The sequence below is a fragment of the Lissotriton helveticus genome, chromosome 1_1 (genome assembly GCF_964261635.1).
Source record: "Lissotriton helveticus chromosome 1_1, aLisHel1.1, whole genome shotgun sequence".
NCBI lineage: Eukaryota > Metazoa > Chordata > Amphibia > Caudata > Salamandridae > Lissotriton > Lissotriton helveticus.
In genome coordinates, this window is record NC_136057.1 from 1,501,621,896 (window position 1) to 1,501,640,946 (window position 19,051).

The 19,051-nt window shown below is 45.7% G+C and overlaps 1 protein-coding gene across 6 annotated transcripts in view; it reads right to left on the reverse strand.

The window, feature by feature from the left end:
- The window catches only part of FIRRM (FIGNL1 interacting regulator of recombination and mitosis), a 3,243,174-nt gene that overhangs the window by 44,008 nt on the left and 3,180,115 nt on the right, over window positions 1-19,051 (reverse strand). The window lies entirely within an intron of this gene.

Here is a 19,051-nt window from a genome sequence, read left to right on the forward strand (position 1 = left end):
TGGCTCTGGTCCCAAAACCTGACAGGCCATGCAAATTGCCGAATATTATTGCCCAGGCTAGGTGTTACACAAGCTCAATCGCAAACATAACAGAAGTGTCAGTCTGATAAGGACGAGCGTCCAATCTTTAATAAAAAGAATTGAAGAACTAAGAAACAGGGGTTGTGTGCCACGTCACCGACACCAAGTCATCTGAGCGCACTTATGATTTGCCTGACCGCGCACGAATTAGGTCTCCTGATCGCTTTCAGGTTCCTGATCAGCGCTCTCCTCGGTCTTTACAGGAAACATCAGGCTCACAAGCCGGTGGAGGAGAACGTCAGGACCTCAGCAGAGGTCGAGGATACCCACAGGGATGTGATCAACCTCGTCAGGCTGATGGCAAGAGAAAACAAGATTTTCTTCATCAGCTCCCACTGTTTCAGAAAAAGAAAGTTGCAGCATTAACAGCTAGATATGCCACAGTCGGTGAGGACCCGGCTCCAGAATTTAACTTGGGCAGTAACACTGCTCGAAAGCGCCGCGGAAGTTACCATAGTGCGGCAGGCACAGCGTCCATTTCTCGAGGCAACGGCAAGAGACTTTCATTACAGTCGAAACATCTGAAACTCGAGTGGCTCCCCCTGACAGATTATAAGGCATAGTTCTTTTAATTGAATGTGACATACGAGTTGTTAAAGGGATTTTTTGGGGAAAATCTGACCTCTTACGACATTTTGTTGGTGGAGACAGATTGGCCCCCACTTTTTGTTCTTACTCCGAAAGGGGAGGAAGTGATTCTTTTGAATTTTTTATACAACGTCTGCACTGGGCATGCAAAAGCATCTGCAGAAGAGTCGGCTTTGGTGCTTGCACCAGCTTTGTACCGTACTCATGTGGGCTGGGACAAAAACTCGCCACCCCATGAGATACCATTGCGGTCTATGCCTCATATCCCCTCCGGCGAGAAGCAAAAGGTCCAGTTTCTGAAATTCTTACACAGTTAGAGTATCAAGGAGTTATTGAGACATGTGTGTCACCAAGGAATAACCCTCTGTTTACCGTTACCAAACCTGATAGGTCGTACTGCCTAGTTTTGGATAATACCCACAGTTCTGCTCTTGTACACAGTCTTGTACGTAAAAAATATAAAACTATACTTGACATTTCCAATGGCTTTTTCAGTCACAATCTATCCCCGGCATGCAGTCAATGGACTGCCTTTACTGCCTGCGGTAAACAAAAACTTTCTAGGCATTTAGCAATGGGCTATAAAACCAGCCCGGGTGTTTTCGCCGCCCGTGTTGGACAGCACAGACCCTGATGCGTACTCGTACGTTGATGATATTTATCTCACGGACGACGAACTATGGCTGCATCTATGCTGAGTCGACCGCATCATTGTTTTGTTTGTGGACTATGGTTACAAATTTAACTTTGCCAAATCACACATTGCAGAGTAGACAGTAATGTTTTTGGGCTATGAGCTCAATAATGAAGGTAGAGGCTTGGCGCCTCACTTCCTGGAGAAATGCGCACTTTTGCGACCTCCAACGACCCTGAAAAAACTACAATCTTTGCTGGGATTTTTGAATTTTGGACGTACATACATTCCTGAATATGCCCAGCGTAACAGGCTGCTTTATGCCTTGATACAACAAACTTTTTCAAAAGCCAGCTGGCTTCTGGAACATTCAGCTATCCTGCAGTCTTTGCAGTCTGATCTTCTTGAATCTAAATACTTGTCAACATGTGACAACCGCACAGATCTAGTGATAAGAATTGTGCCAGTCGCAGTGGATGTCACTTGACGTTTAATAAAGGTGACATAGTACCTATTGCTTACAAATCACATGTATACACTTCAGCAGGGATGAGGTTTTCCAGTGTTGAAAAGGTATTGAGAGCTGTGCAGATGACGATCCTAAAGGAACGTTCACTTGTAGTGTAGTTCCTATTTTCCCAATAGGCTCTGCGCATTGGAATAACATAAACAGCAGTTTAGACGTAGGACTGAGGTCATCTAGGTCTCTACTGACTATGTTAGACTTAATTAGGTTTGCCAGCTAGCTCAGAGGTCACTAGAAACGTTCTCGAGTGAACAAGGAGGTGTTAACTTCCCTGAATAGACAAGAAGGTATTAGTTTCTGACAACCGCATAAACATGACAACTTTGCTCCCTCAGAATAAAGAGTATATCTCTAGAGTCGTGTGAAAACAATAGACGGCTATTTCACTCAGTCAATCGTGCATGCTTAATTTCACCAGGAGTGCAGAGAAATAGAGAGAAGGGCGTTTTCAATAAAAGTTGTTATTTATTGAGCAGTCTTCTTTCTCATGCAAGAGAAATGAATTGCCACAATTGCAATACTTATCATGAAGTAAAGTGCGTACAGTAAAAGTAGTATTATGAAATAATACTGTAAAAGCATTGATATGGTTTCTTAGCCATATGATACTTTAAAATGGATAAAATATATACAGACATAAAAACATTGACTAACGTACTCAACTGGTGCTTCTAAGATACGCCTACCCCGGTGTACCTGACCTAAGCTTAGTACTTGGGAAGGAGTAAGTAAGTTGCAGTTTAAGTTAAGTTGGTTTTTGCCAAGTATCTGAATCAAGAATTCTCTTAAGGTTTTAATCAGCTCCGTACCTTGGTTCTAGAATGAAGGAGGTCTTGTATCTCTCTCTCAGGACTCGATCTCCCAGCAACCCGCAAGGGTGACTGGAAACACTGGAGCTGGATTTCTCGGCAGGAGAAAAGACAGCGTCTCTCTCAGTGCGTCAAATGGGAGGGTCGGCTTCCTTCGGCACTCGCATCAGCTGGGCAAGTAGATAGCCGCTCTGCTCCAAACCACCGTGTGTTTGCTTAGGGCAAGTGTTGGTATATTTATACCTGAAAGGTGCCGAGTTTGACGTAAGGTTGGACATAAGACGTCACTAAGAACTAACAGTTCTTTCTGGAGTTCTTGTGCAAATCAAAACAAAAGCAGGGGGAATTCCCGGGCTGCTGGAGGCTTGGTTTGTTTAAAGAACGCGTTGTACTTTCTAGGAGTCTATTGGAGTAGCCTTGCCGTATTTGGACTGCATTGGCTATGGCTAAATAAGGACATGATTCTTATGCCTTTATAAGGGTATGTTTTGTTATAACCACATATGGGCATGAATCGGGGATATTTAATTAGGGTCCTAGATAGATTCAAAACACACTGGCACAGGGGAAACGCATTTTGGTAGTGACAGCTTACCCTGCTCTTGAGGCAGTGACAAAGGCAAGTGTATCGAACTCTAAGGCATGGCATCCACATTGGATACAGTGGGTGACTTCTTTGACTTCTCCGGATGTCACCTTTATCTTTGACTCCTCGCTCCAGACACAGAAGTTCTTGCAGTATGAACTTGTTCATCCTCCTCCTCTGTCTATGCGCCCACTTGAGTAGTACGATTGTATCATTTACACCGATGGTTCTGCGCAACCGGCTACAGATTCTAGGCATGCGTATTCGGCGGCCTGTGCAATTGCGGCTGGTACCATGGTGAATAGTGAGTTCCAATCCAGTGTTGTGCATACCCAGGCACCAGGGGACTGTACCTCCCAATTGGCCGAGCTCCGCGCTTTGGTGCTAGCACTGGTGTTTGCAGATCCTAATGTGAATACTCTCATTGTGAGTGATTCTTATTACTGTGTTCAGTCTTTCAATGACAACATATTCTTTTGGTCTCAGCATGACTATTGTGATTCCAAGGGCAGCGCAATTAAGCATAAGATGCTTTGGGTTCAATTGTCAGATGTTAAAAAGCGTCTGCCACTCACACGTGTTATACATACTCTTGGCCATCAACGTGTGGGAACACACGCGGTCAGCAATAGTTTGGCTGATGAAGCAGCGAAATCAGCAGTAGCCACGTGTTCAGGTGCAGCCGTTACACGATCCATGACTCAGGATCGAGTTGAACAGAATTCTCCCTGCCTCACACTCTGGTCCCCGCCTCCGTTTCACCCCACTAGAGGAGGATATTCTCACAACTATCCACCCCCACATGCTCCATGGGCTGCCTGTGAGTGATGTCCGCAACGTGGCACCAGGTAAATGGGATGACAAGAACAAGTATACAAAATGTCTATGTCACACTGCCATTGTAAGGAAGTTGTCCAAAGTTCATATACAAATATAGTCAGTCAGAGGCCCATGTGTTTCCCTCTGTATGTTGCACCACAAGTCCCAGAATCCTTTGTATTAGAAATGGCAAATCCCTTTCATACCATTAAATACAAAGGCCCAGTACTGATGCCGTATATACACCTCACACTGTTAAGTAGCAATTGTCAAAGTGCCCATTCCACTGATCCAGACACGGCTGGGTCAGTCAAGAACGTAAGGGGTGGGCTGCGGTGCAGAGGCAAATCAACAGACAACGGAATAGAGAAAATACCTACAAAATATCCTAAATACAACTCACCTTGGGCCTGCCAAAATCACAAAACAGAAGGTGAGAGAATCCTTATTTCAAAATATTTCATTCCCATATCCCATTGTTTAATTTCCACCCTGCAACGCCATTAAATCACCAACACCCTCCTGCTCCAACCTGCACCGAAGATATGAGGAAATGTCTGACAAGTTAAACATGCACATTTTCCATGTGATGATTTTTCTCTCTTCTCACCCATTGACGCATTCAGCCAGAACACAGACAACCACTGTAGCAGAGGTTCCTGCATCTTCTGGGAGGAAACATCATCCAGAGAAACGCAGACCACCCTCACTAACTGGCAAGTCAAACTTGTCAGGAGATAGTCAAAATGCATACATAGGCAGCAAACAATAGAGGGAGACACATAGGGCCTTATTTATAAGGCCTTGCATCACTTTTACGCCGCTGGAGCGTCACTTTTTGTGACGCAACAGCACTGTAAAAAATGTGCCATGTTGCGTCATATTTACAAAGTGACGCATCTAGGTACATACGCCACTTTGTAAACCCCTGAGCCATATTATACCTGCGCCAGGCATGATGTATGCAGGGGGGGGGTTGTTCCGATGCAAGAAAGGGTCATAGAAGTGACGCCGTGAAATTTATGAGATTTCACTGCACCACTTCTAGGATGCAAATGCGTCAATATCTTACGCCTGCCTTATGGTAGGCGCAAGACTGATGCAGGCACATTTAACATGGGACTTGCCCATGTGTAATGACCTATTGCTGGAGTTGCGTCACTTTTGTGACACACTACAGCAATGCGTCATTTGTGCACCAACAGATACGTCAGAAATACGGACGTATCTGTAACTCCTTGCGCCATGATGCGTCATACTGTAAATGTGGTGCATCATTGGTGTCGCAAGGAGGGCCCAATGAAAAGTGACGCATCGCTGTTTCCTCGCAGCAATGCGTCACTTTTCATAAATGAGGCCCAGAGTGCCTGCATCTCAAAGGCAACTGAGAGGAAAAACTAGCCTTACAACTATTGGAATTCTCAAAGGACATTTACCTTTATCAAATTATATCTGTGAATAGCGAAAGACAAAATATAACATATCTAGGCTCATCATATTATTGTGTTTTATGATCATTACATGTATTCCCCCAACAGTTCCAGGACTGGGAAGCCAATTGTGGAATTGAGTGCTAGAGCAAGTCTTAATGTATCCACCTCTAGATTGCAATTATTTTTATAGACTAAATCAAAAAATCCAATGAGAACAAATATGATAATGATGAACAAGAAGTGAGATTCAAATATCAGGAGTGAGAATACATCCACGGTCCAACTTAGAATGTTTCTTTTCCATACATGAATTTGTCCAGTCCAACCAGCTGGTCATAGATGTCATAATTGTATGGTATGTCTTTTGGTCCATTAACAAAACATGATAGTGGACCTTATTTAAGGAAGTGTTGTTGTGTCAATTTGATAGACGTAGCTACTAGGCAGTGGGGCTATAATAAGTTCACTCATGATAATTTGTGGTAGACACTTCTGCAATAGTAAAGCCCACGCTGCTTGTGCTCATTCTTTGTGCCTCAAATTGAGTGTGTCACATGTGGCAGCCGAAATGTAAAGTTGCAAACACACTTATCATTGTAGGTCCAATGATGTCCTCCCAGAGTCCAAGACACACATTGACTTCTGCTACAAGGTTGGCTGTGACATCTGGTCGGGGAGCACACACTGGGTAGGTCCGGGCCATGGTAAGTAAACTCAGGAACAATGAACCTGAATGACCATTCCCATGAATGTGCCTTTAATCTCCGCTGTATGTTGTATGTGTTTCACATAACTGTTGTACTGCATCATAATATGCCTACATATGGCATTGAACCATATACCAGATCACACCATGGCCACCATGAAGTGAAAGGATGTCACAAAACATATGACAAGTGAGTGTAGAATGGACATAAAAATAGTATATAGTGTCACATGAAGTGTACTAGACACATCTGAATCTTAATTCAATGATATGAAAACTCCCTAACAGAATGCCAAAGGACAAAACAATTTGAAATTGGTGTGGATTTTGTTCGCAATGATGCAAGTTCTGTATGTTTGTGATGGATGTATGGGCTGCCAAGGTGAATCTTCAGGAACTCACATTTCTAAATCTCTTGGCTAAAAGGCCCAAACCAAACCAGTGTAGGTGTCAACCATTAAAGATTCACAACTTACCCACACTGTTGTATCCTAGTCAAATGTTGCACTCTGTATGCCTCCTCGTCTACTGTATTCACCTATATAAGTGAGTGTATGATATATGAGGTAAGGGTGTATGCTGTACAAGACATCATACGTTGCCAGCTTAGTTCTAACATGATGTACGAAATGGATAATGGGAACAGAAGATACTCCAAGGATGAACATAACAAATGTATGATCTCTCAATCCAAAATTAGCTTTGTGACACAATTGGTTGGGAAGCACAAATGACACACAAAAGGTACTTGACTATTGCGCATTTCACAAACCAACTCTGCAATGCAAGGTTTGAACTGATGGGCAAATAAGAAACTGGTCAGCCTGTGGATGTACACTCCTTTCAACTTGTCAACAGACAACATCATACTCATGAGGCATATTAGTCTTAACGGTGAAGGTGTAAGCAATGTAATGCAGTGGCGTCCTGATCATTTCTCCCCTTCCTTCCTATATCAGTAACCTTCTCAAATACGTTTGTCTGTTGATGTGTCATCTCATTGATATCAGTGCTGTGTGGAGGTAACAGCTGCCAATTGCTGCATGTGAGCAGGGTCCCACATGTAAAGTCCATGAGGTAAACATGCTGCACATTGTCCAGAAATTAACTATCAATGGTCATTGAGAATGACATATACATGTTAGCTCATAGCTACCATCTGGTGTACTGAAATATGGATATGTATATCTCATCACAGCTGCTGACAGGATGACACCAGTGCAGCGTAGAACACCATCCCGGGGAATGCATGACATCCTGGCTTCAGCAGTGAAACCCTCTCACAGATGTACATCAAGTAAATGTGGTGTGAAGTGTTTCCCTATCAAAACCATGACAAACATCAACATCCCCTTCTGCATAGAACCTAGAGTTGTTGTTGATAAAGTTTCATCCATATCAGAAGTGTTACATGTGCCGGTTTGTAAATAATACAGCTGCTGGATCATGGACCGCTTCATCAACAAAACCTATGAGGAGCATGGTTCGGCAATTGACATCAGGGGGGATTGCAAAAGGACACAGAGCTGTGGCAGGAGCTGGTAAGTTTGCTTTTTCAGTGTACATCTCCGTTTCACCCCTCAGAGCTATTGTGTGAGAAGTCACGTGTAGAGGTACCCAAACTAGGTCACATGTGCGTCATCTGTTGATGTAGAGTACAGTAGAACCAACCCTTGTGTTGCACGACATCTCATACTAGGTCTGTTATGTGGGAATCTAGGACCCTAGAGTAATATTTCCCGATTCATGCCCATATATAGGTATATATCACCCAGTCCTTATATAGGCATAAAGAATCATTGCCTTATTTAGTTATAGACTGTGCAGCCCTAATACGGCATGGCTACATCCACTAAAATCCGAGAATCCACATTGATTTCGTGGTAAAATCAGCCTTCAGCAGTCAGGAACCTCCCCTGCTTGAATACTGATTTATCCGAGAAATCCAGGAGTTTTCAAGGAACTGAGGCACTAGTGACGATATTATGTCCAATCTTACGTCAGACTCGGTACCTTCATGGGTATAAATATGCCTACATTTGCCCAGTCAAACACACAGTGGTTCAGGAGCAGATCGACTAACTACTTGCCTGACGCCCTGCTGCTGCAAGTGCTGAAGGAAGACGACCCTCCAACTGACGCACTGAAAAGATGCTGTCTTTTCTCTTGCCGAGAAATCCAGCTCCAGTGTTTCCAGGCTACCCTTGCGGGTTGCTGGGAGATCGAGTCCCAAGAGAGAGATACAAGACCTCTATCATTCTAAAACCAAGGTACGGACCTGATTAGATCCATTGAGAATTCTTGAACAGACTCTTGGCAGAGAAATACTAAAACTTAAACTACTCCTCATTTACTTCCTCCCTCGTACTAGGCTTAGGTTAGGTACAACGGGGGAGGCGTATGTTAGAAGCACCAGTTGAGTACTTTTAGCCACTATTTTATCATTGTATGTATTTTATGCATTCTATGTATTTTATGTATATGGCTCAGAAACCATATAATGCTTTTACAGTACTATTTTATAATACTATTCGTATTATATGCAGTGTACTTCTTAACTAGCATTTCAATTGTAGCAGTGCATTTCTTATGCTTAAGAAATAAGACTGTTCAATAAATACTTTTATTGAAAACGCCCGTCTCTATATTTCTAAGCAACTCTGGTAAAAACGAAGCATGCACCTCTGACTGAGTGAAATAGCCGTCTATTGTTTCCGCGACTCTAGAGATACGTTTCATTCTGGGGGAACAAAGTTGTGATGTTACATGGTTGTCAGAGACTAATCCCTTCTTGTTTATTCGAGAAAGTTTCTAGTGACCTCTGGGCTAGCTGGCACTTACAATTAAGACTAATATATTCGGCAGAGACCTAGTCCATATAAGTCCTACGTCTAAGCTGCAGAATATATTATTCCAATGTGCAGAGCCTATTGGGAATATAGGAACTGCACTACATGGCGCCCAACGTTTGGTAAGGCGATAATTTAACGCTAGATATTAGAGTAACTCAGTCGTGCTTTTCACACATACCCCTTTTTCCGTTAAAACTCCAAAAGACGTCTGGAGTGGGTGAAAGGATAATATCCGCCAAAACTGAGTAGGACGAAAATCCTATGTATTCGTTTTTTTTTTTTTTTTTCAACAATGAAGGATACAGTGTTCCAAAATATTGTGCACCTATTCTTTGTTTCCTTGAAACTTGTTCTGCAAACTCTCAGCCGACTAAAATGCCGGATAGTGATACCGAATTGGATAGAGCTGCAGCAGCAGCTCAAGCGTTCTTAGATGATGCTGAAATCCTAGAAAATGACACGGATACTATACTGCTCCCGGTAAATGTAAGGAAAAGTATAACTTACAAACTAATAAATAATGGTGTATCAGCAAGAGGTGGCAGAGTAATCTTTGTCATAGAGGCACATGAATATCGGCAGACAGAGGTATTCTATTCATGGATTCAGTTTCCAGCAGCAAATGCAGGAACACGAGAGTTCCACTACTACAAAGCAGAGGAACCTCCAGCGGAATACGTTCCTTTCGAGGACATTGAAATTCCATTAACTTACCAAGAGCATCAGCTCTGGTTTAAAGGCACCCTAAAACATCAAAATCACATTACCAGGCTCGGTCCACTAGGTAGACCAGGAGCTACATGGCCGGTACTAGCCAGCTATACACCACATCTAGACATTGAAAGGATGTCAGATGTAGAATTATTAGCTCAGCTAAAACAATTAATTAAAATACATAGACAATTGGTTCAATATGTCATGCGGACATTAACAGTCCAACCAGCTGTAAGAATTCCACAGCACACCCCTCACCAGGGGAACACAAATAAAATCACACCACAGACTATACAGTCAGTCATTGGTAAATTACCAGCAAATCGAGAACAGATTCCGTTCTGGTTAGCAAAAAAAATTACTCAAATAGAGGCAGTATTTCCTGATAGTACACCTCATGAGAAACACAGGATTCTGACAATCTGTTTACCTATGGGGTTTGCACCACAATTAGAGGACTGTGACACTTGGGGAACAGTCTTTGCTTCAATCTACACTAAAACACATGGTGTTCCGTCCATGGCGGTGATACCAGACGTTCTAAGACAGATTCAAAATGAATACGGTCCAGAACCGGCCTTAAATCTATGTATGAAATTACTGAAAGGTTTCAAAGAGGTCTTGGCTATATTATTAGCCAATATTAGAGGATTCAGCATCAGTGGCAATCTGCCAGAAATTAAAAGAAACAGACATTACTGAGCAACCTTATGAGCTTGACAGAATTATTGAAAAATCCTATGAAGAACTAGGTAGAGATAGTTTGGGTGGGAAACCACTAAAACCACAACTAACAGAGAATCCTGAAAAAACTTTTATTAAAAATAATCTCACTACTCCTAAAAAGAAGTGGGAGAACACTAAACAGACACCTACTAAAGAGAAACACTCTCAGTCCAGAGGAAGATCTCCTCAACGAGGAGGTAGGTCTCCCCAACGGGAACCCTCTGAAAAAAGATACAACCTTAGAAATAGGGATACTTTAAGAAAACCTGACAAATATCAAGATAATGACAAACGTCCCCCTCGATCTTTTCAGACTTCCTCGCAGAAATCGGAAGGAAGAGGACGGTCAGAACACAAAGAAGAACTCGTCAAGTCCAAAGACAAAGAACCCGTTCATCAGAGTAAAAAAAGCTCAATTTTCCAAAAAGAAGGTAGCAAGCATAAAGATCAGACATGCCGAGGATTTCGAGGACACAACTCAGACAATGCTAGACAGCGCAGAAGAAGTAACCATAGTTCGCAAGATTCTGAAGGATCATCTGGAAACAGTGGACTTGAATGAAAACATTCAGGTTGAAACTGCAGACACCAGGGTTAGTGTACCCCACAAGTTATATGAAGTAACACTCCGGATGGAGGGGGACATACCTAGAAAAATAAAAGCTCTCTTCTGGGACAAGCTTTCCAATGTTTATACTTCTAGCTGAAAAAGACTGGCCACCTGCAGTTGTTAGGTAGTGCCCACACGGCGATGAGATAATTATGCCAGCCTTCTCAAATCACATTCCAATTCATAAAAAATATACATATGCCAGGAAATGGTCTGTGGTCCAAGCTCCAGCATTATATAAAAATCACGTAGGATGGGATGAGGATTCTTCTCACCACAAAATCCAGTTAGAAAATCACCTACTGTTCAGAGGCAGTATCCAGTACAGCAAGAAGCTAAAAAACAAGTCAGGGAGATCTTAGATCAACTTGAATATCAAGGGGTGATTGAAACATGCACCTCATCTATGAACAATCCTTTGTTTCCGGTCTCCAAACCAGACAATAGATATCGTCTTGTTTTGGATTACAGACACCTGAACTCTGGTTGCAAAACTTTTGCAGTGCAAAATTCACATAGTGCAGCACTGATGAATGGGGGCGTGGCTACGGGCCAAGCATGGAGGATGTGATCTGAGCCAGCTCCGTCCTGTGCCCTGAAACACACGCTGATTATCCTGTGAGCCCTGCTCCAAACTGATGCCCACCTTTGCCCAAACTGCTTAGGATATCCTTGGAGACCGGCGGAGGCAATCTGAGGGTGATCCCGTCTATTACGAGGGAGGAACACCGCCGAGAGCCGAATGGCCCTGTGGCCTGTCGGAGGCCGCGCGCTGGAGTGAGGGAAGGAGCCGATGCGGGTCCGTTGTGAGGGGCGAGTGCTACCGTCGGCGCCCGGAGCTGGGAGCGACGCGTCCCAATAAGTGCTGGGCTAACAACATCGGAGCCACCGGGCTTGCCTCCCCTGGCTGGTAAGCGGACGTGCAGTGCGGCGGAATCCTGCAACACCGCCGCGGGGAGACCCGCTCCTGACTGGGACCGTACTGGGCGCAGTTCTAGGAGGAGGCATATGCGGTGAGAGGTGCTGGGCGGAATAGCGGAGGGAAGCATTCTAAAGAGGGGAGCCCCGGAGAGCCTTACCGAGCCCAGAGCACCGGCCCGGGGAGGAATCACTGCGCTAGCACTCGGGAGTGGAAGTGACGGCCGCCATCTTGCCTGGGAGAGTGAGAGGGACAGAGGTACATTGGACATTGAGATCACTGTGGCTGAGGACACGGGGACATACTGAGACCCGATTTATTACACCGGGAATGCCACGCTGTTGCTGCTCATAGAGGGCACGTGAAGTATTGGGCTGCCATATCCTGCAACCTTGCCACTAGATGGTGCCTTCACACCCGGCCGGCTGCATGCTAAAATAGAGAGATCACACAAGCCTTACACTCTGTTCTTGCCGGACTAGATGGTTTGTGCCCCTCGTGTTACAAAGAGTGTACACCTGCCCTGCGCGCGGCAAGACGACCTTGGAAACAACTCTGGGGAGACCTCCTCTGCTCCCCCCCCCCCCCCCCCTCTGATCGGGCTCAGAAGATTCGGGCTGCCGAGCGGGCAGTGTGTGCAGTACAGACTGGCTGAACAACGCGAGTGCATATACATTGAAGGCTGCTGGCTATACTGGAGTGGCCATACACGGTGTACATCGGGTATCAGCCCGCAAACTAGATAGTGTCAATAATTGCTCAGCGCACCTACCGTTGCCACAGGCCGCAGAGCGTTCCACGAGTAGCCGGAGCGCGGCGCACTTACCACACTCAATCATGGGTAGGAAACTCAAGCACCAGGAACCTGCGGCGGACGCCGAACAACAGTCTACCGGATCAGAGGATCCTCTGGCCTCTTCCAACAATGAAATTATACCGCCGACGGGCAAGGACACTCAGGAGGCTAAACTGGACCTCATACTAACGGAAATACGTGCCTCAAGGAAAGCGCTGGAAGCACGGATGGATACAATGGCAACAGGAATGTCCTTTTTGAAAGCCGACCACAATAAAATGGCTGAGAAATTCCAGGAACACAAACTCGCTTTGGAATATCTAATTCCGCAGCAGACTGAACACTCAACGAAACTTGAGAACATGGAACAGCAGCTTAAGACTTTAAGAGACAGAGTGGATGAGGCGGAAGGGCGCTCGCGCCGCAACAATGTTCGCATTTTGGGGGTGCCGGAGCGCAGTGAGGGGGGAAACCCCACACAGTTTGTGGAAGACTGGCTGAAATCAATAGTGGGGCCTACGGATCTTACTCCACTATACAGTGTAGCGAGGGCGCACAGAATACCTCCGAGACCACCTAAACCAGGGGCCCCACCACGACCTCTGATTGCACGCCTGCTGCATTATAAGGATAGAGACTCGGTTCTAAGGCCAACCAGGGAGAAAGCCCCCTTGAAATTTGAAAACAAAACGGTGTCTATCTATCCAGATTTCACGCCGGCGGTCCAAAAGACTAGATCGACTTTTCTAGGAGTTAAGCGCAAGCTACGCGACCACAATCTGAAATATGCACTCCTTTTCCCGGCACGCTTAAAAGTTGTCCACGGTAACAAGACTTATTTTTTTGACTCTCCTGAAGAGGCTTTGGAGTGGATGGAAGTAACACTCACCCCCCTGCACACACAGGATCCAATGGAAGATGACCGGGATGAGGGACCATCACACCGAGAATCGGCTCAACCCCCGGCACGACACAGCCTACTGGAGGTACCCAGTGCGAAAGGGCGGAGGGTGTCTGACAACTCAAGACCGAACTTGGCGCTCACGTTACTTACAACGGACGCCCTAGCAGCGCATGATGCTTCACATAAAATACACTCGGGCTGCAACTCGTACTCTCGCACGGAACTGTCCGGCTCTGTCACTAGTGTGCAATTATTCCCGAAAATCACTGCACAAGAGGCGAATGACCTATAATTATAACTACTGATGACAGCGTTTGGTAATGTATCATATTGATGTGCGGGTGGAGGGTGGGCAAGTAGGAGCAGGGTATTTTTTGGACTCAGGATAGACCACTGTACCTGTTAGCAGCTACTTAGTGAGTGTGCCCCCACACCCCCCAGGGCGCAGGCACGCTTTTGTTTCTTTGTTGCCCACGTTGGGCATTGATGTTTGGTCTCTGGATCTTTTTCGATGGAGACCTTAAGGTTAGAGGGTTTGGTGCACTGCGGGCACTTATGATTTCTAATACTATGCAATACACGGCACTTGTACTGGGTTCGACATCTGAGATGAATACACCCTGCCTTGGGGACTCATAACACATATAAGATCTGCACCTGGAATGTACGGGGTATGGGGTCTGTACATAAGAGGCATAGAATCCTAGAGCAACTGCACCGGCGACAGATGGATGTAGCATACCTCCAAGTAACACACCTTAATGGTGCAGAAGGTGCTAAACTGCAAAAGAAATGGAAAGGCCAATTGTTTGCCACTACTTACTCCGCATTCTCGAGAGGAGCTGCAGTGTGGCTCAAAAATTCTATTCCCTTCCAAATGATAGAGCAAAGAGTAGACACAGAGGGTAGATATGTGTTTGTGAGGGGGACACTAGACGGAACCCATATTGTACTAGGCAGCGTATATGCACCTAACACGGATCAGATAAAGTTCCTCGCCACGCTTAACACAGTACTAGCTGAATGGTCGGAGAATGACTGGCTAATAGGGGGAGACTGTAATGCAGTCCTGGATATATCCCTTGATCGTTCCCATCCCCCTCTCCATGCAACAGAAAGTAGGAAACAAGCGGAAGCGCTAAACCAATGGGCAAATGGTTGGGATTTGACTGCTATATGGAGGAATAAAAATTAATTGCATAGGGAGTACACCTTTTATTCTCCACCTCATAAGTTACACACTAGAATAGATCGAATCTTCTGCTCTAGGGCCCTGTTGGGGTCTATGTTGTCTGCTGAACACATGGGGAAGACGTTGTCCGATCACAATCCAGTTGAAGTCACGATGCACTGGGGTAGGATCCCTACTCCTATACCAACATGGCGCCTATCGCCGGAACTATTAGAGGATACGGTCTTTAGATCTACGCTGTCAGAGGCTATTACACAATATTTCACCTTAAATACTGGCACAGCTAGCTCGAGACAGGTTGAATGGGACGCCTTCAAAGTATTAATACGAGGCGTAGCGATGAGTATGAAAGTGGGCATGAGGCACACAGTACTAGAGGGATTGAGAAAAGAGATGGGGAGGCTGGCGATGCTAGAGAGCGAGGCAGCGGGCACGAATGAACAACTCACGCAGTTGCAAGAGGCACACATTCATCACACTGAATTGCTTGAGGAGCTGAGAATCCTAGACTATATAAAGAATACACATGTAGACAACATGCCCAAGCGGATAAATCGGGTCCCCTACTGGCAAGATTGGTGAGAGATGCTCCTGTGTATACTCCCATTATGGAAGTGACCGACCAACGGGGCGCGCCGGTCCGAACACAACTGGGCATAAACAACACGTTTCAGGAATATTATAAAGTACTATACGAGCGACATCCGCCGTTGTCTGCGGAACAGTTTGAGTACTTCATGACGGGTCTTGATGTCCCGCGGCTCACGGCGGAACAGAGTACTGACATTGCTCGCCCCATCACGATTGCAGAAATAAGACAGGCGAGCCGAGCGCTACCGCGGGGTAAAACCCCCGGGACCGACGGCCTACCAGCTGAGTTTTATGGGACATATGCTTACATTCTTATACCGCATTTACACGTGCTTTATCTAGAGTCACTGAACTCTACTGCACTCCCACCCACGACGTTACAGGCACTGATAGTCTCACTCTTAAAACCTGGTAGGGACTGGCTCCAACTTGCGAACTACAGGCCGCTCTCGCTATTAAACACGGATTACAAAATTCTTAGTAAAATATTGGCGATGAGGTTGGCCCCATATATCCCGAGCATAATACACTCGGACCAATGTGGTTTTGTCCTCGGCAGGAGTACGGCGATGAACCTACGAAGGCTAAGCCAGATTATGCTTCATGAAGACGCGGTAAACGGCTGCATATCCTTAGACCTGAAACAGGCATTTGACTCCCTTAGATGGGATTACATTCTCGCAGCACTCAGTAAATTCGGAATCCCACCCGCGTTTGTGGCTTGGGTGACTCTGTTATATACACTACCATCGGCACGAGTGCGCACTAATAAATGCATCTCCAGCCCCCTTAGCATTGAGAAGGGCACCAGGCAGGGATGCCCACTATCGCTCCTGCTGTTCATCCTCGCATTGGAACCACTATTACATAAACTCCGGGCATTTGCACAACACAGGGGTATACGGAGGACTGCAATGATGCATATAGTATCGGCTTATGAGGACGATATCATACTATATATAGGGGACATAAGGGACAGTCTAGACCCGATACCGAAAATTTTTGAGGACTTTCGAGTCATATCGGGCCTCACGATAAACAACACTAAATCATATGGGTATTGGTTTGGTAAAGCGGAGGAGGACGCACAGCTGCGATTCACCCCCTATTACGTGCAGATTGCAACAACGACCTTCAAATACTTAGGGATACAAATATATAGAGAGACGAAAGACATGTTGGATGGGAACCTGGGTAGAGCAATCACCACCTTAAAGGTGCAAGTACAATTCTGGAACACGCTGCCGCTCTCGGTGGCCGGAAGAGTCGCCATCTCTAAGATGGTGGTCCTACCCCGCCTTCTTTATTACTTTATGAATTTACCGCTTATGATTCCCACACGTACATTTAAAGCACTAAATACTATATTGACAGAACTGGTGTGGGGTTCGGCAGGCGCCGCATTAGTCTCGCCAAGTTACAACTACCGACCACACAAGGAGGCATGGGATTACCAGAGCTGCAGGCATATAGCTACGCATGCCAACTGCAATGGCTAGCTTACTGGCTGGCAGGCCGCAATCTACATGAGATAAGAATGACAGAAGCGGATAGAGCGAACGGCGCTATCCATAAACTATTGCTGCCAAAGATCAAAATACCTGGATCTGCACCACTTCTACTTCGACTCGCTATTGACTGCTGGAAGAAGGCAGTGCGGTATACGGATGCGACAACATCATATGCTCCCACGATACCACTATTGGGGATTCCACTTGGGATGAATGCACTAACAGAACACGAACTAACTGATTGGCATGAAGCAGGCGTCACACAGGGGGGAGACCTGTGTGTGGATGGCAACATCATGCCATTTGCGGACTTTAATAGAACACATCAGACCCCTGTGAGGTTATTTATATTATTTGCCAGGGTTAAACACTATGTGACACGAACGTGGGCACCGACTGGTACGGAACCACCCACGAACCCGCTGCTTACTATGCAATATTTAATGGGAACGGGTAGCCAGTTGAAGAAATGGTTAACGAACAGCATCAGGACCGGTAGGGCCACTTCACTTCAACCCACGCGCGAAAGATGGGAGGGAGACATAGGGAGAGCCTTTAGAGACAAAGAGTGGGAGAGGATACTGAAGTTTCCTAAAAAGGTTTCGAGGAACCCCAAGTTTAAATGTATCCAACTGATGATTATACACAGAGCATACCTCACTCCACATCGGATACACACCATGTTTCCTGATGCTGCAGCCATGTGCCCTCGATGCACAGCAGACGACGCACAGCTATTGCACATGCTATGGGAATGCCCAAAGTTAGGGTACTATTGGACAACGATACATACAGCACTAGCCAGGGTAGCACCAGCCAGACCATACACCTCTGTAGAATATTGCATACTGGGGTTGGGCCCTACTGAAAAGAAGAGGAGTGTAGCGTCCCGCTTAGCTGATATGGCATTATTGCTAGCGAAGAGAACAATAAATATGAGATGGAAATCGGCTAGACCACCAGCACCGGACCTTTGGCGAGAGGAAGTGCTGAGGTGGGGGAAAGCAGAGGGTACAGAATTACAGCGGGAGGAGCATAGAGGCTTGCGTAAACACCCCATTTCGTTGGAATGGAATGCAATACTACTAGATTTTGAATCAGTTGATGATGTTAGCCTGCCTCCCACAGCGAATGGAGACAATGATGGAGAGTTGCAAAATTAACTAAAAGAGACTACCGTCCCCACCCCCCCAATCTCCCCCTTCCTCCCCTCCCCCCTCTCTTCCCCCCCTCCCCCCCGTCCTTTCACCCCCTTCACCTCCCATTTTCCCTCCCCTGTTTTTCCCCGCTGAACCCATAATGGGGAAACAGAGGATGCACACCAGGTGCAAAGAGACAGAACGAAAGGACAGTGCAACAATACGAACATGTTGTTATGTTAACATTAGGAGTGAACTGGAAATGGCAGAGAGCTATTGGACACTGCTGATATATTTTCCTTCCTTTTTACAAGATGCTACGAACACAGTATGAAAGATTTGTGATTTGACGTATATAAGTGCCGGGGTACTTAGTGGGAGGGGGGAGTTGTTGTAACTATGAGGGACTTAATGAAAACTACAATAATTTATATATCTGATTTTGTTCAATACACGGACTATACATTCGTGAAATGTATTCGATACAATTCTCATACTTGAATATGTCAATGTTTGAATCCTGCAATAAAATTAATTTTCACCCAAAAAAAAAGTACAGCACTGATGAATAACATCGTGCGCAAAAAATATAAAGCCACATTAGACATTTCAAATGGTTTTTTTCTGTCAAAACATTGCACCAGAAAGCAGGCATTTGACCGCTTTCTCAATCTTGGGGTTACAGCAGCAATTTTGCCATCTCCCCCAGGGATTTAACCCCTTCACTGCGGCGGCTATTCCGCCGCAGTGCTAAGGGGGCAGGGCGGCCCCGCTGCGGGCACATGCTGGTGACGGAACCGCTCCGCCACCAGCCGCGGTTGCGCTGTGCTCATGACGGAGCGGTTCCGTCACGGCCCCGCCCGCTCAATGGAACGCTCAGCGCAGGCGCAGAATCCGTGCCGCGATGGCGTGCCG